This window comes from Meles meles, chromosome 5 (assembly GCF_922984935.1).
Source record: "Meles meles chromosome 5, mMelMel3.1 paternal haplotype, whole genome shotgun sequence".
Lineage (NCBI taxonomy): Eukaryota > Metazoa > Chordata > Mammalia > Carnivora > Mustelidae > Meles > Meles meles.
The window spans coordinates 68,549,905-68,574,423 of NC_060070.1; the positions used below are offsets into that span (position 1 = coordinate 68,549,905).

Here is a 24,519-nt window from a genome sequence, read left to right on the forward strand (position 1 = left end):
AAGATGCATACTTAGCGACATTCACCTTGTATTCACTCAGCAAAAAAAATTTTTTTTTTAAAGATTTTATTTATTTATTTGACAGAGAGAGAGGTCACAAGTAGGCAGAGAGGCAGGCAGAGAGAGAGGAGGAAGCAGGCTCCCTGCAGAGCAGAGAGCCCGATGCGGGGCTCGATCCTAGGACCCTGAGATCATGACCTGAGCCGAAGGCAGCGGCTTAATCCACTGAGCCACACAGGCACCCCTCAGCAAAATTTTTAAAGAAGTATATTCAGTGCATAATCAACAACCACATTTAACGAGAGAGAATTCCAAAACATAAAAAACAAAACAAAACAACAAAAAAAACTTAAAAGGAGATCTAACACAAACCAGTGGATAAAAGGAATTCATCACCAAATTCTACTTCCTCTTCTGTGTTCAGTGACTAAGACCACTGACAGAAATTAAAAGGCTTAACCTGTCATATCTGTACATGAATAATGGTTTCCAATAATATCCTGATGACAACCGATTTCGTTTCGGGGAAACAAAACAAATGTCTATTCTGCTAAATGATTTTGTTCCTGCAAGGGTCCATTCCTTATCTAAGTGACCCTGAAATACACATGCACACACAGCCCGTAAAGGATTAAAGCTAAACAACCATGGACTTGATCTTGCCAGTCCTCCCTGGGACCCACTCCTCTTTGTCAACCAAGGTCACAGGAGTTATTGAAAATCTTCTTTGTTTGTTCAAGATTTAAAATAAATACTAAGTCGTTAGTTAGTTAACCAAGCTGTCATCAAAGGACATTTCTCACTGTTATTTCATGATCATTCCACCATGACAGAGTAAGAAAGTGTGGATGGTACAGTTCCTAGCATCCGGTTTGCAAAAGCGTGGCTGTGAGGAGCCTGGCATATATTTTCCTACTATGTTACCCAGAGGCAAAACACTGGAGGGTGTTAGCCCTGGAAGGGACTTCTAGGTCACCTAGTTGGAACCTGTCATCTTACTGATGAGAAAATACTTGGTGAAGTGACCTATTAGAATTCTTCCCAGGTGTCTGTGCTTCGGTTGGGTACACTCTGCCGCTGCTGCTCTGGGAAAACATCCATGATTGCGCAAAGCTGAAGCCCTGAGTCAGTGGGGTCTCCGAGTCTAATTTTCTGAGACCTAGAAGGGCAGAAGTCTGAGCAGCCTGGGACTCTGCCTTTCACCAGGCCTGCTGATTCGGGGGGCAGACTGAGCAGTCGTCTTGCTGCCCGCCTCACGTGGCACATTCCGTTCATTTCCGGAGCAACACTGAAGACAGTGAGCCAGGTGCACCAAACAGATGGTCTCCAAAACACTCTGTCCCCACTCTCCTCCAAGGGCAGCCCGAGTCTCAGTGGAGACTGCTGTATCTTAGGGAGAAGCCGCCCTTGCATTCCATTACGGTGCGTTCCCATACAAGTGTGTACATTCATGTATTTACGAAACATGTATGATACGCTGAGAACATGCTCTGTGCTCTGTGCTTGCTGGAGCCTTCAGAGAGCGCAACAGCAGCACAGCACAGGGTAGAATGTGATAAATGTCACCCCAACGGTACCACTGGACATATAGGTCTCGAAGTTATATTCAAAGACTTCAGTGTCACATGAAATTCTTGCCAGCCAGCTGGATTTCTACCAGCTTGTCCCATGCTTTCTAGTCATGAAGATGTCACCAGAAACAACCTGGAAGAATTTAGAGACTTGGCTCGGGGCCCCGGTGTTACTATTTACTAGCTGAGTGATCTTGAGCAAATTCCCCAATCTCCCTGACCATCAGTTGTTTTTTTCTTCAGCAAGCATGACAGCACCTATCTTACAGCTCTTCAGAGGATGAAGACGATGCACGAGGGCAGGGGGCTAAAAAACAAGTTACTTCATCTCTCCATGCTTCTCTGACTTCCCGTGTAAAACCAGCATAATAGAACGCTCTTCCAGTAATTCAGGAAATGAAATGAGATGATTATGCCTTCAGCACTTAATACATTTTTTAGTTATCCTATGAAAGTGTCCTATGAAGTATAAAATATTAGATAAAATTAAAATACTACTAACTATTGAAGTTAAGCTCAGTCAAAAGGAGAGTCCTGGGACCAGAATCATCCTGAGGTGCTACTCATCCGGGAGACTAGATAAAACAAGGCTTCGGGTTCCGCGCTGTTCCAAAGTTCACGTAGATGGCTCTGCTTTTGTTGTATCCTGCTGAACATAGGCTTCTTTTCAGAACCTCTCCTCTCCTCTTTCTTTCTAGATTGCTTCTAGGAGGGTAATTCCTTTAAGGATCAGTTCCAAAGTATTTACGTTAGTCCTGCGTGCACAGAAAAAAAAATATTTAAACAACACCAAGGTTTTCTGTCTTAGTCTGCTTATTCTTCTTATTCTTAAAAGCAGGAAGAATGATTTTTCCCATCCTTGAGAGGTCGCCTCCTCAAAATGAGATAGCACAGCACCAAAACAATTTGAAACCTGAAGGGTGATCTGGATAGAAAGGATGTAATTACCCACCTGAATTCGAAATTACAAAAAGAAGATTCAATATTGTTTTCTTTGGGTTTGAACCCATCACTATTGATGAGTGCTCATGAATTTCTGCCTTGGCAACCATTAAAAATTGACTGGTAGGCTATCTTTTTAATTTTTTTTAAATTTTATTTATTTATTTGACATATAGAGATCACAAGTAGGCAGAGAGGCAGGCAGAGAGAGAGGGGAAGCAGGTTCCCTGCTGAGCAGAGAGCCCAATGTGGGGCTTGATCCCAGGACCCTGAGATCATGACCTGAGCTGAAGGCAGAGGCTTAACCCACTGAGCCACCCAGGCGCCCCGACTGGTAGGCTATCTTTTGACCCACTTTTTAAGATGGCTCAATTCAGGTTTAAAAAAAAAAATCCATTGGAGACTTTATCACATTCGTTCCAATGACCCATTTTCAAAACAACCAATTTTTTGGTTGTTGTTAGAATTCACTCAGTTTCTATTCACACAATAGCTTGCATGTGGAGACAAAACTTAATATCTTAGTTGGTGGGAGAAAATGAGCTTGATTAAAATATTAGCTTTTCTCAAATCCAGACTTGTTCAGTCAATAATAAGCAAGAGTGTGTGATGAAGGTATTTAGCTTAAGTCTGCAGAAAGAAAATGACTAATGACTACCCATGCTTTTAAATTGTTGGCCTTAGGATTTTTTTGAAATGCAAAGTAGTAGGAAGAGGAAGAGATGAAGAGAAGAAGAAGAATCTTGTTTCGAAGTATGGACACATGCAAGTGTGTCAGTTGAAAATGCGTGTCTGTGCCTGCTGCATAGTTAGAAGACAATTACCCTGGTTTTCACATTTTCAAGTGAGGAGTGCTATTCTGACTTAGCTGTCCTGGAAACACCTGCTCTGTTGTGTAATATTGATGAGCCTGAGTTTGGAGCTGCTCGCTCTGTACTTCTCTCTGTGAATTATAGGACACGCATAAATGATTAAAACTAGGCAACCAGAAACCTGATCCTGCCAGGCCTCCTTGGGATCAAATTCATTTATCAGCCCACCAAGGTCACTGACCTTGATTATCCAGAGCCTAGCTCCTAAAATGATTAATTGATCCATTCTCTCATTTCACTCATTTAAATTAAAGAGGGGGGAAAGCAAAAATATTTTCAATGAATTGACCTGTGCAGTCTAACTTCGCCTGCTGCATCCTCTAAAGTATCAATGGTCATGAGAAGCATCAATACAGGCCACGGCAGAAAGAAGAATAAACAATGCAAACATCGCTCTTCTTATACATCTTCCTCATATTAATTAACTTGTGATCCCAGGTTTAATCTGCTCTGCAAATCTCTATACTATTCTAACTTCAAAAAGTATGTAGGTATATGAATTGAAAGAATATTCTGGACTACTTGAGATTTTAATTTTATTTCTGCAGAGAAAAATAAAGAATTTTTTAGTGTCCATATGGTTATAAACAATGGAGAACGCTAACTTGAGTAAAACATCATTTTTCTCAAAAACTTCAAGGCAAAAAGTGTGCACTAGAAGTTCCTTGAAAAAATTTTCCTACAAATGATATTGACGTCTTCTTCATGGAATAGTAAACATAGAGAATATAACAGAGCATATGTATAAACTAAAGAATATGCATTGTAGGAACCAAATAATCAAAGAATTCATTTATTCTAACCATCTGGGCAGCATCATACAATATTTCAAAATGATTAAAATGGATTCTACTTAAAATATATTGGTAAATATTTAACAAGTGCTTGGAGGATGGGAGCCCTGATTTGTTGTAAATACAACCACTGGGACTGATTTCAAGCTTCCATGTAAAGTCAGTAAACACAGAGTTAGAAAGAAATATGCTGTAATATACCACTGTGTGGTATTTTCTTCATACAGAATCTGCAAGATTTAGCAAACAAATGTCAGAATGCCTGGTTAAATCTTAATTTCAGGTAAACAACAAGTGTTTTAGTATTAGTATTTCCCTGTAATATTTGGGGAACAACTATATGATGAGATTTTCCATTGTTTATGTGAAATTCACATTTAACTGGGCATCTTAGATCTTACCTGACAGTCTTAATGTAGACACTGCAGATAGAAGGAACCTCAGTGCATAAATGACGGTAAAACACATAATGATGAGTTTCGAGTATTTATTACCTCTTTTTGAATATAATTTAAAATTTGAGTTTATATAATCTGCTTTTTCATAATGACTGTGTCAGACAACTGTATGCAAAATTCCTGAATATTTAACAATCAGCTTTTACAAGTCAGCTCTAGGACACCTCGGATATTTTACTTAAGTGTAATACAGTTCACCAGAGTTAGACCTTGAAAATACAATGATACAGAGTTTAAAGTGTATCTCAGCTCATAATACTACTACAATTTTAAAATAACTTACAGACATGGCTTCGTTACATTTCACGGGAAGTAAATTTCATTGCAACCAAACTCTCCCAACCTCCACCCCATCCTCCCAGCCCCACCCCTGGGAAAATTTCTCTGTAGCAAGGAAGAGTGTGTCTTCAGACTTCTTCTTTTCCATTTTTAGGGCTTTGTGTGGTAGCCAGCCCTCTTTAAAATTGGGTGGGTATTGTGGAGGGCACGTCTTGCATGGAACACTGGGTGTGGTTCATAAACAATAAATTCTGGTACACTGAAAAGAAATTTAAAAAATAAATAAGTAGGTATTAATGGTGTTAAAATAAAATTCAGATTTTGTCATAAAAAAATAAAATAAAATTGGGTGATCTTAATGAAAAAGCTCTAACTTCAAAACTCCTATTTTTCTGTGGGGCTAAAAGGGCGGGGTGGGGGAGGGGGAAATAGAGTAGAAGGTCCATTTGTTCCTGTGTTTAGCTGAGCAGTTTCATCAGCTGTCGGTAATGCAAAGATAAGCCTGGAATTTTGCTTGGGGTAAAGGTGAAAAATCTGCACTGATCCACAACAAAGTAATGGGGTTAGGAGTGTGTAGGTTTGCAGTTAGGGGAAAAACGTGATGAAGATGAGCTCTAGAGAACTGGCTACAGAGGAAGCCAAAACAACAGCTTATCTAATTTTGTTTGTTTTGTTTGGTCCTTTCTTTTTGTGCAGAGGACCACGTGATTATAGGCCCTTGATGTGGGTGCAGTGGAGGGGCATATGGGGAGGGACTTGGCTATTTCCAGGGTGGGCCTCTGGGGTCTCTGCAGCACCCCCTTTAGCTTCCAACACCCCCTTCCTGCCCTGCGTGCTACCAGGTCCTTCCTCAGCCTTGGGAAGCCAACTGAGTGCAGCTTTTATTTCTTCACGTGATGGCTCTGGACCCCATGAGGGTCACAAATATGGAACGTTTCACTAATCTGCCTGTCATCCTTCTGCAGGGGCCATGCTAATCTTCTTTGTATCATCACAATTTTAGCATATGTACTGCCAGATCAAACACCAGTTTGTCTAATTTTTAAAAATTAAATAGATACATACGTACATTAAACAGATGTCCTTCACTTTAGCCAAACATTATGCTCAAAGGCATTTTTAAAATCAAGTCTTTTTCTGGACATTTGGGGCATTCCTATGTCATGGTAAAAGCCTGCAGTGTGAATAACCAATCACCCTAGATCTGTATTATTTTTTATTAGACTAGGTTCCCTTTTAGGTTTTCTTTAAATAAGGAATCCCCAGTACAAATATTTTTTTTCATATTTATACATTCATGTACGATCTAGTTTAATTTTCATTTAATTTAATTAACATTTGTATTAAATGTTAACTTTAGATGTCAGTGGAGAACATAAAGGTAGACTTTAAACTGTAGTATTAAAAACAGTAGTCTGTATTTTATGCCTGAACACACACCTGATAACAGACATCTGCATGAAAAATTGCTAATTTGAATATCAATACCAGGAGCTATCTAGAAATTCTATTTTTCTCATTTTGAATATTAGGAAGTTATATGGCAAATAGGACGAGTTATTAAACATGCTTGTAGTTCCTTCTAGTTATTTGAATAGTAATACAGAGAAGTACTCCTACAGGGTCTCATTTTGTTTACAAACTTTTTTTAGTTTCCAAACTGAGTTTTGACTATACCAGAAATTTGTTATGTTATTGATAATAATTGAGTTGGGAAGAATTAAATCATTTCACTAGCATAACCATTCTTCTAAACACTTAATTAAACTGATATTGATTGGTTCAAAGATACATCCTAAAATTATGTTAAAGATTACATAATTTGTCAAAATATTACCTAAAACACTCAGTGATGAAATTAATCCTCCTACATTTTATCATTCTAAAATTGAATGTATTTCCATTTTTTTTTCAGTGAAATTGAAGATGTACAAATCAAAGAAAGAAATGGTAAACTTGTCCCAAATAAAAATGTGAAACTAATTCAAAAGTTTAGGCAAAATATTTCATAGATAGTATGGAATAAATAAAATACTAGAAATATAAGAGAAAGTGAAATGAAATAATTATAGCCAAGACTTTGTCTCATTTGTACATGATAGAGTATTATATTGTTGTTGCTGTTGTTATTTGCTCCTATTAAAAAAAAGAAATTATTGTATATAGGATTTTTGTCTCATTCTTTTTTTTTTTTTGGATTTTTGTCTCATTCTTATATAATGTAGGCTTATTGTGGTTTCTATGGTTATTTGCTCCCATTAATTTTTACTTAAGCCTACCAGAGAGGTTGTAGTATTTTTGATCATACAATAATGAACAGGCCACCAAATGATACTGAGGGTCTCAAGTTTACCAGCCAGCTGGGTGATTTGTGTAAGTCTTGCTGAGCAGAAAGCCCGATGCAGGGCTCGATCCCAGGACCCTGGGATCATGACCTGAGCTGAAGGCAGAGGCTCAACCCACTGAGCCACCCAGGTGCCCCAAAAGAGGTACCTGGCTGGTTCAGTCAGTAGAGCATATGATCCTTGATCTTGGGATCATGAATTCAAGCCCCACGTTGTATGCAGAGATTACATTTTTTTTTAAGATTTTAAAAAATATAAATCTTTAAAAAAAGACATAAAACAAAACAAGATAAAATAAAATAAAAATAATATGTCAGCTTAAAAATTTGCAAGAGTGAGTGTAGTTTTTCAAAACTACTTCAGGGAAGACACTACAAAAAAAATGTGAATACTGCTGCCCCAAACAGTCTTATTTTGTTCAGTGCTTTGTTCCTAATCACAAACACAATACTAAATCCTCAATAAATTGAGTAATCCTCAATAAATCCTGAAGAAAAGTACTGGGACATAAAGGGGATCTTGGCAAAATCTCCTAGATGAGTAAATCCTTGTTTATTCTTTGCCACCTAGTACACAATCTGACCCTCAACAGTTGGTAGCCATTTTGGTATTCCATGAGTCTCTTGTGTTTGAGATGATATACCCCCTACACACACACACACACACACACACAGATGATGAAGAAAGTCTTTAACTAAGCATATCATCCAGTCCTTCATCACAGTGTCCTCAAAGCTCTGTGTAGCCAAGGCATGGTGGTTTAGAAGCCTGGAACTCAGTCCTTCTCCCTCCAGCTGAAGAAAGGAAGAGAATACAAAAATAGGGCCCTGCAGGGTAGTGAAATGTTGGGTAAATGTGAGGTAGTTAGAAAAATAATTATTTTTCTTGTGAATTTACACGGATGAATTCCAGGCATCTATAAATTTCAGAGTAATTCTTTAATATTTGTGTGTTCATACAATTATACCTAAAAAGCATGTATTACTAGATATGTTGATGGGTTTTCTTTTACAGTGAACTAGCAATTGAAAGCAATTTTCAAAAAATAAGATGTTTGTTTCTTAAGCCAGTATTTTTCCAGCTGTAAATCCCCGAGAATTAAGGTCATTATTTTCTGCTTTAAAAGTGCTGTGTTGGGGCCCCTGGGTGGCTCAGTGGGTTAAAGCCTCTGCCTTCGGCTCAGGTCATGATCCCAGGGTCCTGGGATCGAGCCCCGCATCGGGCTCTCTGCTCTGCAGGGAGCCTGCTTCCTCCTCTCTCTCTGCCTGCCTCTCTGCCTAGTTGTGATTTCTCTCTGTCAAATAAATAAAATATTAAAAAAAAAAAAAAGGTGCTGTGTTACTCAAGCCTAGGGAAAAAAAGGCAAATCAAAGTCTTAATTCATGGATGACCATCTTTAAAAAATTAATTTCCTCAGTGCAGTGCACATTTAGTAATGATAGTTTAATGGCCTTATCCTTTAAAAAACAACAACAAAGTATTTCCCTAACAATTTTGCTTTTAGTAATATGTCTGGCAGAAAAAAAAAAAATCATGTGACTACATAAAGATGTTCAAAGATATACACTGCAGAAAAAAAAAAACAGAAAAATTGGGAAAAAAGATTAATAATCAGGTATTGGATAAACACATTAAAAAACTTTTATAGATGGTATAATATGCAGTTGTTTAAAAGGATAAGATAGGGTGCCTGGGTAGCTCATTTGGTTAAATTCTGCCTTTGGCTCCGGTCATAATCCCAGGGTTCTGGAATGGAGCCCTGCATCTAGCTCCCTGCTCAGCAGGGAGTCTGTTTCTCCCTCTTCCTCTGCCTGCCTTCTCCCTGCTCATGCTCTATAAAGTAAATTTGCTCACTCTCTCTGTAAAGTAAATAAATAAAATCTTAAGTAAATAAATAAATAAAAGAATAAGATGGAACTATGTTTGCTGACATTTAAATATGTTAAAGTAAATACAGAAACCAACAAACTGAAGAAGGGTGTATATAATATAGCTCTATTTTTGTTAATAAATAAACATGCAAACATAAAAGTCCATGTGCACAGAAAAACTTGGAAGAATACATATTAAGCCATTAATTATACTTACATTTGGGTAGTGGAATTGGAGTCTAGCTTGGATGAAAATTACAACTTTTATATGTTCCTATATATAAATCTTAACTACAAACAAATATCATTCTTATAACCTATAAGTGCTCAAAATCACTCACAAAAAGCATAATAAAGTTAAAAATAAAATTGCTGGAAAGAAGGAATACATTTAGTATTCTTTTTTTTTTTTTTAAAGATTTTATTTATTTATTTGACAAGGAGAGAGAGATCACAAGTAGACAAAGAGGCAGGCAGAGAGAGAGGGGGAGGCAGGCTCCCTGCCAAGCAGAGAGCCCGATGCGGGGCTCGATCGCAGGACCTGAGATCATGACCTGAGCGGAAGGCAGAGGCTTAACCACTGAGCCACCCAGACGCCCCACATTTATTATTCTTTACAGATTATCTTAACTAGAAAAACCCAAAGAATTAATTGAAACTACTAAAATTAGAGTTTAATAACATAGCTGTTTTAAAGATACATAGCCCTCTAAAACATCTTGTCAATTTACTAATCATAACCAGCTAAAAAGTATAATGTACAAAGTGTAAATGATCAAGAATAATATTTTTGACTTGCTTTTTCCACAATGCAGTCCATGGTTTCTTTGTTCCTATCCAGAACCTGATCTAGTTTTCTTTTCCTGTTGGAATGACCGAGACTCCATTCCTGAAGAGTCTGAATCCTCAACGATCTTGACTTAATGTGAGTAGTAGTATAATTTTCCATCGACTTTCCTTTTTATTTTTTTAAGATTTTATTTATTTATTTGAAAGAGAGATCACAAGTAGGCAGAGAGGCAGGCAGAGAGAGAGAGGAGGAAGCAGGCTCCCTGCGGAGCAGAGAGCCGGATGCGGGGCTCAATCCCAGGACCCTGGGATCATGACCTGAGCCGAAGGCAGAGGATTTTACCCACTGAGCCACCCAGGTGCCCCTGCCATCGACTTTTTTTGGGGACATGAGAGTGCTAAAAGATGGCCCAGAGAATCCCCTAGTTTCCACATATAGGCCTTTAACTATTTAACAGTAACCCAATTTTCTCTGAGTAATTAGGATAAATAACCCTAGCCCTTGGACTAATTCCATTCTTTCTCTTTTGGCTAAGTGGAGTGAGGATTCCAAGTTGGCCAGGTGGCAGTCTTATGTTCCAATTCAATACAATTATTATTGTATTCCCAGTACACTATTCTTCCCTTGGAAAGCAAGACCCCCAAACCATCAGATCTCGTCAGAACAGGGAAAAGAAGCAAAAATTCTGCAAGTAGGTTATAAACTGAAAAATAATACATTATTAATTAGCTCAAGTGTTAAGTGAACAAACTGAATAAAAGATTATATATTCTAAGTAGTACACTAGAAAGAAATTGGAACCATGCAATGAGATCAGGGTATTATAACAAAGGGATATTCAAAAAATACTCAAAAAAGAGATCTTGGAAACTAAAAACAAAATAAAAGAAAAAAACTTTAATTCAATAGAAGAAGATGAAGATAAAGCTACCAGGAATCTCACAAAAGGCAAAACAGGAAAATTTAAATAGAAAATAAAAGAGAAAAGATAATAAAATTAGAGGGCAAGTCCAAAAGTCTATCATTTAATTGATAAAATTCCAGAAGAAGAGAGAAAGAGAGAGAGAGAGAGAAAAGGGAACAATGGAAAATATTTAACAAAATATTTTTTTTAATTTCCAGAATTAAAAAATTTGAGTTTCTTAACTGAAATAGCCCACTGAATGCCCTTAGCAGTAAAAGAAAATAGATCCACCCCAAAGTTCATCATCAATTATTGCAGGAACTTAAAACAAAACAAACAAACAAAAAAAACTATCCTAGAAGCTTCCAGAGGGAGAGAAAAAGTCACATACAAAAGATGAGGTAAAAGAACTTGACTAGCAACACTCAAAGTTATAAACAACCAGAGAAGTGCTTTCAAGATGGTAAAGGAAAATTATTTCAATCCAGAATTAAATATCCAGCCAAACTATCAGTTAAGTGCAAGGATAAAACAAAGATACTTTCAGGCATATAAGATTTTAAATTTTACCTCCCATGCACCTTCTTCTGGAAGCTTCTGGAATCTCTGTTTCACCAAACCAGGAGAAAAAAAATCAATAAAAGAAGGAATGGGAGCCAAAAAAAGACAGGTGGTAAGAATGTCCAGGGTGTGGCTTTCACAGCAAATGGGGAAGGCAGTAATCTATTTTGGAATAGTTAGGAATACTCCAGAACAGACTTTTCCATTAAAGTAAAACTGATAGACAATTTGGTATGTCCGAATATCTTGAGAGGTTTTAACAATGACAAATAATCTGTGGTTATGATTAGAAATAACACATGAGGGGCGCCTGGGTGGCTCAGTGGGTTAAAGCCTCTGCTTTTGGCTCAGGTCATGTTCCCAGGGTCTTGGGATCGAGCCCTGCATCAGGCTCTCTGCTCAGCGGGGAGCCTGCTTCCTCCTCTCTCTCTACCTGCCTCTCTGCCTACTTGTAATCTCTATCTGTCAAATAAATAAATCAAATCTTAAAAAAAAAGAAATAAAACATGAAAAATTAAGCAAATTTATTAACTTGAAGGGAACAGAAAGTAGTATAGGAAAAAAGCAAACAAACAGTAATACCCAACAAATTATATAATTTCCAGAAGACAAGAGTATGCATTACACATTTTAAAAGTACTGAAAAGATAAAATAATAAGACATTTAATACATAAGTAAAAGATGATTAATTTAGTTTTTAGAGCTAATAAGAAAAAAAGAGAGATGGTACAACACGATTTCAAAGACAATAAAAATGTTACACCTTCAAGTAGTTAAACCAGCAGACTCCAAGCCTATCATCATAACTCTGATTCCTGATTGAAATGAAAGAGATCAAATGGAACCCCTGGTTGAGTTTATCAATCAGGCTTCGACAGGAAGCAAGTGGGAGACTCCAGAAAGGTTTAGAGAAGGGATTATTTATGAGGTATAGGCAAGTATAGGGAGAAAGCAAAGAAAAATGAGATGCCCCTGGGCTAGTAAGAACAGGTGTTACAACATGTACACATAAAGAAACAAGAGGAGGAAACTAAACCCAGTGGAAAAGAATGTAAAAGGTCACCTTGAGAAGAGCTGTGACCCTTGGCCTTGGGTGGCAGTTATGTAGCCAGCTCCAAGACAGCTCTACAGGGAAGAAGCAGGGAAATAGGGGACCTAACCTCACTGTGCCCCTTCCCTCTGACCCCCTGCAGGGACTCCTTTTGGGACAAATCCTGTTGGGAACCAGAGGTGAAATGAACTTGTTAAAGGTATTTACACAGGCCAGCAGGGTGGAATGAAGGCATCTGGCTCAGGGCACACACCATTTTACATGGTTGCTTTTATCCCACTTGGTACTGCTAATTGCCACATTAAGACAATATTGCATCATTATGAAAAATTATATACTTCATTTCTGTGTGTTTCAACCATGAGGCCAAATATTAATAATAATAATAATGATGATGATAATTCAAAATTTCTCAACAACCATTTTAGTGAAGCATTCTTTGGACACTTCTGATCCATTTGAAAATGAAGAAAAATATTTATGGAGAAAATTAACTCATTGCATTTTGCATGTGATCGTAGGCAGAGAGGATTATGCAATGGAGGGAAGGGCCATGAACAAAAGAAATTTTGGAAATGCCTTTGAAAGGCCAGCGTTAATATCATTTGGGGAAAGGGTGATTATTTGATTTCTTTTTTGCAATGGGATTGGATGGGTGAAAGAAACACTCAGGATATGGGGCAGATAATGCTTACAAAATTACCTGCAATGAAACAATGTGTTTCCTAATTCTAAAACACAATGGAAATCTGATCCTAGCTTTCAAAATGCATCTCATCCACAAGTATGTTACCAAACATCAATATATTTCACCAAGGATTCATTGATCACACACTCTGTGCATTTACATAGAAGATAGAAGACGAATCATGATAAGAGCAGAGGTGCTCTATTTAATTACCTGCAGGGAGCTTAGAGTCCTCTGTGGTTCCCCATTCTTTCTGTTGTTTGGATCCCTGTACATCAGTATGAAGCCACTGTCTTTATAAACTTCAGAGTACTGGCATCTCAGAGTTAGGAAATAGCAGTCTCTACAAGAAGGATTAGACTTAAGGAAATCCCAGAAAGATGTTTGCCCATATTTGTCATTTAAAACTTTTAGAGACTTATTTAATTATTAAGTTTTAGAATACTCTTGTTTTATCATCTACTCATTCATTCAATAAATGAGTGCCTTCTTTTGCAAAGCACTGAGAATCCACGCTGAAAAGACAAAATTTCCTGACCTTCCGTGATGTCCATTCTTGCCAGGAAGATAGCTTTTAAATACTTAATTATATAATTGGTTACTGAATTCCAACTGTGGGTTAAAAAGCTAACAACATAGTTCCAAACCAAAAGTTCTTCCTTGTTTCTTGTTTAAACAGAATCAATTTAGAAAAGAAATACATGCTTTCTCTGAGTGTGTGTGTACCTGTGTGTGTGTGTGTGTGTGTGTGTGTGTGTGAAGTTTGATATTATCCAGGCTTACTTATTCTGGGAATAATTTAATTTTTAATGAAAGGGTGAAAATTAGATGAAATGTCCCCAGGCCTCAAATTTACCTTAAGAGTAAAAGTCAGAATGTGATTTAAAAAAAAAAGAAAAATTACTTGTTATGGGTGCCATGAAGAGAAAGTACAGGATGTTTTGAGAGTGTGGGCCTGGGAAGGCTTCCTTGAGGAAGTGACATTGGCATGGATTACCAGTTGGTTGATGGGAATTAATTAGTTCGGGATTGCAAACTCAAATTCCTTTGGGAGGGGGCAGATAGGTAACAAAAATGTGTGCATCTGGCAAGGGATAAGACTGAAAGAAATATTAAGGCCCAAGGTAGACTGGAGGAAGTCTACTGGCCTTAAGGCATTCAAATTCAAACTTTAGAAATCTATTTTGTTTGGGCTGGCCAAACAAAAGAGGTCTGCAGCCAAAGACAGCAGAAAAGCTGGCACACCTCTCCTGCTCCGACAATTCAGGCAGGGGGAGCAGCAGGTGCAACAGCCCTGAGGCAGGAGGGAGCCATCTGTTTTGATGAGCTGAAAGAGAGCAATGGTGGTGGAGGGCAGAAGCCGAAGGACAGAGGGCTCCGAAGGGCAGGTGGAAGGAAGAGAGAGCACTCAGGCTCATCAGCCCGTCCGGGCTATGGTCTTTACTCCAAGTACCCTTGGATGCATGCAAGGGCAGCAATGTAGGAAAGAATTAAGAGCAGACAGTTCGCAAGCTGCTGTAGCAGTTCCCTATCTTTCCTCAGTTTTTTTTTTAGACCACATTGTTTAAATAACTGTGCATTTTCATGCAGTCTTACCCTGGTATTCCTCAGTCTAAATAACCAAGCTGGACACTTCCTTCTTGGTCATGACTGTGACAAAGAAATCATAGGGGTCTGTGTATGGAATGGAAAGCCTGAAATGAAAACCTGACAGCCCATACATAGAATCGTCTATCTGCTGGCAGATATGGCCTTTCATTCACTTTCCTGAAACCATTATGGTTGAGACAGTCTCTATCCTCCAGAAATTCACATGACTGGGGAGAAAGATCCTTAAGCCAATAAATATTAAACGCTGTGGTGCCAACAATGCTAACGTAAATCCCAGGTATTATGGGAGCACCAAGAACACATGCCTAACCTGCCCCATGTGGAAAATCAGGTGTGGCTTCACCTGCAAATCTAAAACTCACTGCTAGATTTGTCATTTGGTTCAGTGTTTAAAAAGTAATTTTTGTTTAGAGATTCTCCCATGCAGACTTTTGTCAGGTGACAGACATCAATGGACACAATTAAATGACTCGTGTGAATGAATAACTCGTGATGTTGGTTTGCCCACTCTCTTGGTGGCCCCACTCTTGGCTCTCAGAGACCAAGGAGAAGGGAAGTGCTGTGAGTCAGCAAGTGTCCATGATGTTTATTGCAAGGTGAAAACTTGAAGATAGGAAAAAATTGAGTAAGCCAGACACATTTGCTTCTCCTTTTAAAAAAACGGAAATGACAGACTGTTGCAACTTTCACACACAGCTCAATATGACGTAGTTATATTTTTGTTGTTATTGTATAAGACAAATGGGGTGAGCATTCTGATGTTAGGATTAACTCACTTTTTCCCAACTTACATGTTTATTGGTGTATTTGGGCTCAAAATAATTTCTTTCCACTTTTTGCCTTCTTAGGAGTTCATATTAAACATATTCATAGGACATTAAAGTTACAAATAAAATATTGGGATTAAATGTCATTCCTTTAGTAAAAATTATTTCCCTTGATGTAGTAATAATCATTCCTCACATGATGTCTCTAAATCTAGATTTTAAACTCTCTAGGTTTGTATTAAGATTTCACACCAGAGCTATTTTTTCCTTAGATAACTGACATAAAATCTTGTGGTGTTGGAAAATCAGCACATGAAGTGGCCATTTGTTTCTGCTCCTGTTGGAGGGAAGGGGTCTGTGCTGCGATCTCTGAGGAAGAGGAAGACTTTCAGTGCTCAGCATGTGAATGGAGGACATGGAAGTTTCTTTAACTTCCATGAATAAGAGTGAAGCAAAGCTGTGGGACAGCAGATCAGTCCAGAAATCAGTCATCATCATGCTGACTGATCTGTTTTCATGCCGTTGGTCTAATATCTTTATTTTTCAGTGGAATTATTTATTCAAGAGTATTCATGAATAAATGCCTCATAGGCATCTTTCAATTGATACATCTTCTGTCATGGCTATCCTATGTCTCTTAAGCAAAGGGTAAACTTTGAGAAGCACGGACTAAGATGAAAGTTCTCCTTTCCACTCTTAGAGGTCTGTACATTTAATATGGCAAACACACCATGGGGAAAGTAAACCACAGAAAGCAGATGTGGCAGAATGGAAAGAACCAGAAGCACTAGTTTTGAATTCCACACTCATGAGTCCTAGCCAGCAGCTGATGATTGGGTGACGGGAGAATGGGACAAGAAGATTTGCCTCAGTAAGATCTGGACAGATGCCAGAGTCAATGCAGTGGGCTTTGGTTGAGAGCAGAGCTGCAGGCCCGTGGGGGCACCTGGAGCAGTGTATGTTCAAATGGCAGCAGGAGGGGAGAGGAAAGAATGGTTGGGATAGAAGTTCAAGTGCATAGTGTAAGGCAGGTCAGCCAGGTATTGGCAGCCTAGCAGTACCAGGTCCTGCCTGGGGAGAACCGAGCCTGCCAGAGTATTCTCTGCCCTGAAAAGACTTGGATGAGTGTCTCTCTGAACCTAGGTATCTAAACTGGTGACGTTCATACTCCTTAGCTTGACACCAAAGTACTCTGGGGATCTTATGTTAGTAGAACTTATTCCTCCTACCTACACATGAATGCTGTCTCTATATCACAACTAAATAGCCAGTTTATGCATCCAGAAAGTACTCAGCACTTTCCCAGAGCCATTTCCTCACACTATTCCCACTACCTGGGGTACCTCATTTCCCCCCACCCATCCCTACTCATCCAAACCCTGAGCTCCTTCAGAGCCCAGGGCAGAAACACCCCCTCCATGGAAGACTCTCAGACAGGAGCTTACTGTCCTCACAAATCTCATGGCACTTTCTTTGTATTTCACATTACCACTTTGTGTTTTGCATTAGTTATTTGTGTCTGCGGCTGACTCCTTTACAGGACCAGAAGCCCCTGGGAGAGAGGTCAAGTTCATGTGCATTTTTGTACTGACCACAATACCCGGGCTCAGTGCCTTAAATAAAGTGGTTGCCCAATAAATGCCTATTGGGTTGGTCACCGGCTATATTGCTGCCTTGCCTGTTCTACGGAGAGTAATAAGTAACCATAATTTAATGGCTCCTCTAGGTACACAAGTTATTGGAGCAGAACAAGAGTGGAGAAGGCAAACCATTACCCTACTAAGTGTAAACAGTGAAACTTGCGTGTATGTTTTTAAACTGATACAAAAACATATTTCCAAATAATACTGCTCCTACAGGTAACAATAGATCCATTTATGATTAACTACAGCACAGATTTTCTGTAAACTTCAAAGGAATTAAAGGAATGAGGTGAATAGAGGGCTTGAGGATAGGAATTTCAGACGTCCCCTGGGAGTGGGGAAACCGGAATTCCCTCCTGCAGTGGAAGTGTGTCCCTATAAGTGTACACAGATGCGTTGTTTCAAGACCTTAGACATTCCTGCTTCACTGACAGCGAAGGAGGGAGAGATTACAGGAGGCCTGCTGCCTACTTCCGTCCACTCCAAGGGCCACAACCAGGACGGTTCCCTCCCTTCTTCTCTCAGTTTCCTTCCCAGCACAGGCTGATCTGCTATGAATCCTACTTTCAATGGAGACAAAGGAAAGGGACGTTGAGATGTAGGTCAGGAGGAATTCACCTTGTTAGTCCAGCTAATTATGAGGTCTGACTGGTTGGTTTCATTAACCTGGTTTTTGTGATTGGGATAAAGGACCTTGTACGAGTATGCAAGACTGATTTTAGTTCTGGAAATGAATGTGTTGTTCTTACCTAATGTGTTGTCAAAGTCCCCATGGCTTTTGCCCTCAGGAGTGTTGGGTGCCCTTGAGAGGCTGCGAAAGTCAGCCTGGCTCCCATAGCTACTGAGACAAGCAGAGGCTCAGAGAGCGGAGCCTTCACACTATGGGGCCAGAGGGAGCACCGGGACAATGTCCTACTGCTGCTTACATTCTATGACTCAACTCCTTTGCAGCAGTCTGGGTCACTTAACCCTGGCTCACGTGAAGAGAGAGCAGGGCCTTGGAGAGGCAAACAGATCTTCATTATTTCATTAGGAAAATGTTGTCTATGGAGTAAAGGCCAAGGATTCAAAACTTAGATGTAAACACAGACAATTTAAATGAGATAATCTAAAGTATAAGTTTAATTCAATTGAGTTAATCAAATCCCATGCATTTTCATTTTAAAACTCCATTTTCATTAAATCCAATTGCTTCCCTCTATGACTTTGGCTTTAAATGAATGTCAGCAATGATTACAATGAATTTCTCCCCTCTCCCCGCCCTCCCCCATCCTCTGCCCCCTCAGCTTTCAAGGTACGGATGCCATCGGTAGAAGGTTGCACCTACCAAATCCAAGTGACTCCCATTCAACATAGGGATGACACTCACTAAGGATACCTTTAAGTGAACACACGTTAAAATACTGTTTCTTAGGGAGGAGTTAAGGTGGTGAAGGAGTAGGGGGACCCTAAGTTTGTCTCGTCCCTCAACAAAAATACTGAATTTCCTTTGTTCTTTCTGCTTTCTTGCTCATCTTGTCCCCTTGCCCTCTAGAAAAAGGTTGACAGATGCATGTTCCTCAGACTTTCCAAGGGATTAGCAATTTAGCTCTGGTAAATTCTTCACATTTATCTTTCACCAACATCAGTCAGCAATTCAACTCCTAAATCTCATTCCATCAAACTGACTGACGCAACATTAGCCAAAAAGGGCATACTACTGCCCCCTCTCCACTGTTTGGGCAGGTGTCCAACCTCCTCTCCACCAAATGAAACCTGGTGGAATTATTCTCTCAGGCGGTCACTGTCCTCCAAGGCCAAACCAGCCTTATGGGGCCTGCTGTTTTTCTCATGGGCGTTAATCACCTTCTTATGAAAAGAGATAACCATCTGTGGCTCCATGTAAGTGCTTCAGCTGGCTCTGTGGGCCTAGGTTTGCTCTAGATGAAAGTCCCCACAAGCTATTAAGTGCAACTTCACCACAAAAACATCACAGCTGATTTTATTACACTTGTAGGACTTTACAAGACTGAATTCTCTAGAGCTTTGAGGTTAGGAATTTTATGGACAAATTGAGAAAACAAACTTTTACTAGCAATTTGACCAAATATCTTATTGACCTCTGCTTTCAAATGGTAGAGAAATATGAATTTGGGGATTGTTGTTACTACTCCATCATTGTATGATGGGAAATCTTCTTCTGTCTTTTGGGAGTATTGAGTCCTGGAATTCTTCTCTGGTCACTGAAATGGTGAAATAGTCAAATTCCCAGAAGAACATCAAACCAAGACAAATGCCTCCATAAATAACTGAACTGTTAAGATTTGTGAAATCAGAAGCTTTTTTTGGTGGTGGTGGTTGATTTTAATACAACTGACTATTCATAAATGTCATATCATAAAACTACCAATGAGTCTTAACATTGATCACACTTAGAATCAGCTGGAAGCTTTGGAACATGTAATGATGCTAAAGGCCCTACCCAAGACTGATTGGGTCAAACTCTCTCCGGGAACAGGGCATGGATGGGCATTGGAATTTCTCACAGCTCCCTGGATGACTCCATTATGCAGCAAGAGACGAAAACCACCAACCTACAGGTTGAAATGCAAATTTAAGACATAGAAAACATAAAAAGAAATACTAATCTCTTAGTTAATTAAACTCTTAATCATCTTAATTAACTCAACTCTTATTGTAGGCACTTCAAATAAATTCCAAGATGTCCAAGTCCCCAAATTGCTATTTGGGAGACAAAAAGAGAGCCAAAGGATTTTATTTGTGCCGACCGTGCAATGTAAAACAGTAGGCCTTAGTTCTAAGGGACCTCTTTAGATATCATTTCTGGAGACTCGATGACAGGAAAGCAATGGAGATCCTTGACTCAAGGTAGCCCCAGGAGCAAGGCTGCTCTGCTTCCTCCTCCCAGGAGGCAGTGGAGGCAGGAGTGTCTAGAACTACGCTCTCAGTAAAGTCCTTTACTGATTAAGTAAATACTTTATTATTATTATTATTATTTTTACTTTAGAGAGAGAGAGTGACCAGGAGGATGGGCAGAGGGAGAGACAGAAACTCAAGTAACTCCTCTGGAGTGCACAGCCCAACCCAGGGATTGATCCCATAACCCTGAGATTATGACCTGAGCTGAAATCAAGAGTCAGTCACTGAACCAACTGAGCAACCGAGGCAGCCCAGGAATACTTTTTTTTTTTTTTTAAGATTTTGTTTATTTGACAGAAAGACACAGCAAGAGAAGGAACACAAGGAGGAGTGGGAGAGGGAGAAGTAGGCTTCCTGCTGAGCAGGGAGCCTGATGCGGGGCTCTATCCCAGGACCCTGGGATCGTGACCTGAACGGAAGGCAGGCGCTTTACACCTGAGCCACCCAGGCGTCCCAGGAATAAATATTTTAAAGAGATAAGCGAAGTCTTCTATACATAGAAGATAATATTCTTTTATCTGGTGTCCTTCCATTGTTCATCAGAGCTCCATTAATCAGTAGGAATTGGAACGCTCTGGTGAAGTGACTGAAGGCTCCCCCTTCACCTAGGATGACTCCACTTTCAGGAGCTGCACCGTGGCCAGAAAGACTCTGGTCCCGAATGATGTCCTCATCTGTTTCCAGGAAAGGATTGAATCATGCCCACAGGATTCAGCTGAGTTACTATTATTTTATATTTCCAGGGAACTCTCTTTAAAGTTGATTTTATTCATCACCACAACTCTAAACATCAATTTTAAGAAATGATGGGCTATCTGAAGGTTAACAAACATTTGCAGGATATGTCTAACATCTCATTGTTCTGGCATTTTTTTTGAGTAACTCAAGCTTCACTGTGTCATGCTGCCAAGTGGAAAATGGTCCTTATTGAGGCCTAAAGTCTGGAAGGTGGTGGCTCTCGGACTCCAGGGACTTCAAAATCACCTGTTGAATTTGAATCTTCATTTTAAAGACACATCCCAGGTGCCTCTGAATTAGTAGGCAGTTCTCAGACCCCAGAGGTAAGAGGTGACTACAGGAACCCTCTTTGTGTATTTTCAGCAAAGGACAATGACTACAGTATCAGTTACATCTGAAAATGGCCTCCTGGAAATAAATAGGATTCCTTTAGTCCAGACCTTATTATTAATGTTTACAATATGAATAAAATTCTGAGGATTTACAGCCCAGCTTAAGTCTCTAAAGGAAACAGCAAGACAACTATCATCTCCAACTGAAGGATACTTCCGAGGACCTTCCCTTGATGGAAGAAATTTTTATCTCTGAGAGAAATTCTTATCTCTGCTCCATTGTTGTTAACATTTGGATCTTGACCTTTATCTTTGGGTCTGTTTTGTATTTCGCATTTAAAAAACCTGCGTCTACACATAACCCAGTTTAACTTAATGAAAATTATTATTATTTCTCTATGTTTGACCTCAATATTGATTTTATGGAGAAAAGAGGCACCCAGCTTTTTTTTTTTTTTTTTAAAGATTTTATCTATTTATTTGATAGAGATCACAAGTAGTCAGAGAGGCAGGCAGAGAGAGAGAAGGGGGAAGCAGGCTTCCTGATGAGCAGAGAACCTGATGTGGCGCTCGATCCCAGGACCCTGGGATTATGACCTGAGCTGAAAGCAGAGGCTTTAACCCACTGAGCCACCCAGGCACCCCTAGGCACCCGGCTTTGGGTGGCTGGCACATAGGAAGCTAATAGAAATATTTGTAGATTGCCTATTTGTCAAATAAGATTTGACTAAATGTTTCACGTGGCATGTGATGGTTCTCAATAGAGACCAGGGACTGCAGAGGAAGTTTAGGGCTCGACTGTGGGAAAGGTCAAAGGGTGGTGGTGAAGAAAGTGTTCATAAAGGAAGCAGTTATCTGTGAAGTAGAGAGACTTCCTCAAGCCAAGAAGTCTGCTTTTCATAATGGTGGATGAGGGAATAGAATGGGGTCCATGAAGGCCACCCATGGGTCACTGGCAGGACAGGAGGAAGATGGCTTCCTTCAGTACTTCCCTGGTCTAATGGAAGTAAGTAGTAGGTCTGGAGAGATAGAGGCATAGAGATGGAGACAGAGAGGTATGAGAGAAGAGAGAGAAAATCAGAGAGAGAGAGAGAGAGGCAAGGATGGTACACAAAACAAGGCTTCCAAGAGCGCCTGGATGGTTCAGTCAGTTGAGCAGCCAACTCTTGGTGTCAGCTCAGGTCATTACCTATGGGCAGTGAGATCAAGTCCTGTATCAGGCTCCAAGCTCAGCAGGGATTCTGCTTGAGGCTTCTCTTTCCTTCTCCCTCTGCCCTTCCCTCTCCCTGTGCCCTCCCTCTGCTCAGACTCTCTGTCTCTATCTCTTAAATAAATAAATCTTCAAAACAAAACAAACAAAACGGAAGAAAAAAACAAGGCTTCCAAAGACAGATAGCTATATTTATCGTGAGCTCTAACCGTTGGCACTAACAGTCATAGAGGCCAAATCTAGTCTTATCTGTTTTTTTAGATAAAGCACAGAAAGGTTAAATAACTTGCCCAAAGTCCTACTGAAGCTAAAATTCTAATACACCAGGCAGTCTGACTCCAGAAACTGCATGATTAACTCTGCTTTAGAACTGAGGGAAAAAAAAAAAAAAGGAAAGGAAAAAAAGATAGCTCATAGAGTAGGAATGCTCTATCTTCTGATCATCTTCATCGACCCTTCCTATCAAACTTAAAATCATACCTAAGACACAAACAAAGATTTTAGAATAACAATAGGTTAGTTTTTAAAATATGCAGACTGGGATCTGGCAGCTATTAGTTCATCAATTAAATAAAACAAAGTAAAACAAGATAAAAGGGCTGCTTACCACATCCCAGCAATTTAAAAAAGAGAGACTAGATACCTACAGTTAAAGGGATGGTGCTTTGTTTACCCAGCCATCGCCAAGAGAGTTAAAATGGGTCCCAATCCCTCTATTTCTGAGTGTCTTTATGTTACCACAAATGGTACTAACAGATCTTGCTCTTTCACTCTAAGTAAGTTATCTGTGGGGAGTTGATTTATATGATTTTTTTCTTACCATTTTTATTCTAGAAGTTTTCAAACATGCCGCAAAGTTGACAGAATTTTCGACTGGGCCTCCAGCACACGCGGCACCTGGGTTCCTAGCGCTGAGTTATCCAGCATATATGTTAGGAATGGCCCTCTTGACTGGTCTTCAGCTTCCTGTCTGAGTCCCCTCCCAGTGCCCAGCATGATCCTTGTTATTAGTGGAGTGTTTGGGAAGGATGCTGATCATCTACTATGCCTGAGGCAAGGATAAGTGATTAGCAACTCATGAAGGATTCCAAAGGAGCAAAACACAGGGTCTTTGTATAGTGTGCATGTTGTTACTGGTAAACTCTCTATGCATGCTTGCAATCAACAATCACCTGGTGGTAAAAGTTTTGTAAAGCTATCAAGGTATCAAGTATATCAAGCTAAGATTTCTTAGAATTCTTTTTCTCCCTTAATTTCACTCCTTTGCTTTTCACCCACACTGGTAATAGAATGGGAGGAAACCCACCTGGTACATAAAGGGACATTCACTCTCACATGGACTGGCCAAAGAATCCAGATGCACTTGAACTTCTACTCCAACAATAATTGCCCTTGTCGCAGACGTTTGAGCTTGGAGGCCAAGTTCAAATTTATAGGCACCTCAACCTTTCTCTCTTTAGAAAACTGACATCATCGACTCACTAAAATACCTAGACATATTTCAAGGATGACACGACCCTGACCCACAGCCGTGAGAGCCATTGCCTGCCTTTCAGTGAAATTATTGGTTAAAGATGAAAGATTTTTAAGGGTTGAACTGTCTCTCCACAAAAAGGTATGTTAAAGTCCTAATTCCCAGTACCTCAGAATGTGCCTTATTTGGAAACAGGGTCTTTATGGATTTAAACAAGTTAGGATGAGCTCCATAGAGTGGCCCCTAATCCAACAAAACTTGTGTGTTTATAAAAGGGGGACATTTGGACATAACAACAGACATAAACTTTCGGAAAATGTCAAGGGAAAAAGAAGACAGAGATGAGGTGATTTATCTGCAAAACTCTAGAAGGTCAGGGAGAGGATAGAACAGATCCTCCTTCACAGCCTTCAGAGGAACCAACCCTGCCAACACCTTGATCTCAGACTTCTAGCCTCCAGAATTGTGAGACAATCACCTTCTCTTGTTTAAGCGCCGCCCCCCCCCCCATCTGTGGTATTTTGTTACAACAGTTTAATGCAGGGGTATTGGCAGGGGCTCAGCGACCACTGCCTTTGAGAATATCCTACACAAGACTAAAAGCAGTGGTGAGGAAAAAAATCAATTTGAGAAAATCAATTGTACAAATTTCCTTCCAACTGATGTACCAGTATTCTGAAGATCTCCTTTAAAATTTT

At 39.6% G+C, this 24,519-nt stretch overlaps 1 non-coding gene across 1 annotated transcript; it reads right to left on the reverse strand.

The window, feature by feature from the left end:
• Window positions 1-5,836: 5,836 nt before the first annotated feature.
• LOC123942858 lies at window positions 5,837-5,943 on the reverse strand. The gene has a single exon (XR_006818494.1). It is a non-coding gene; the product is annotated as a U6 spliceosomal RNA (small nuclear RNA).
• Window positions 5,944-24,519: the final 18,576 nt, after the last annotated feature.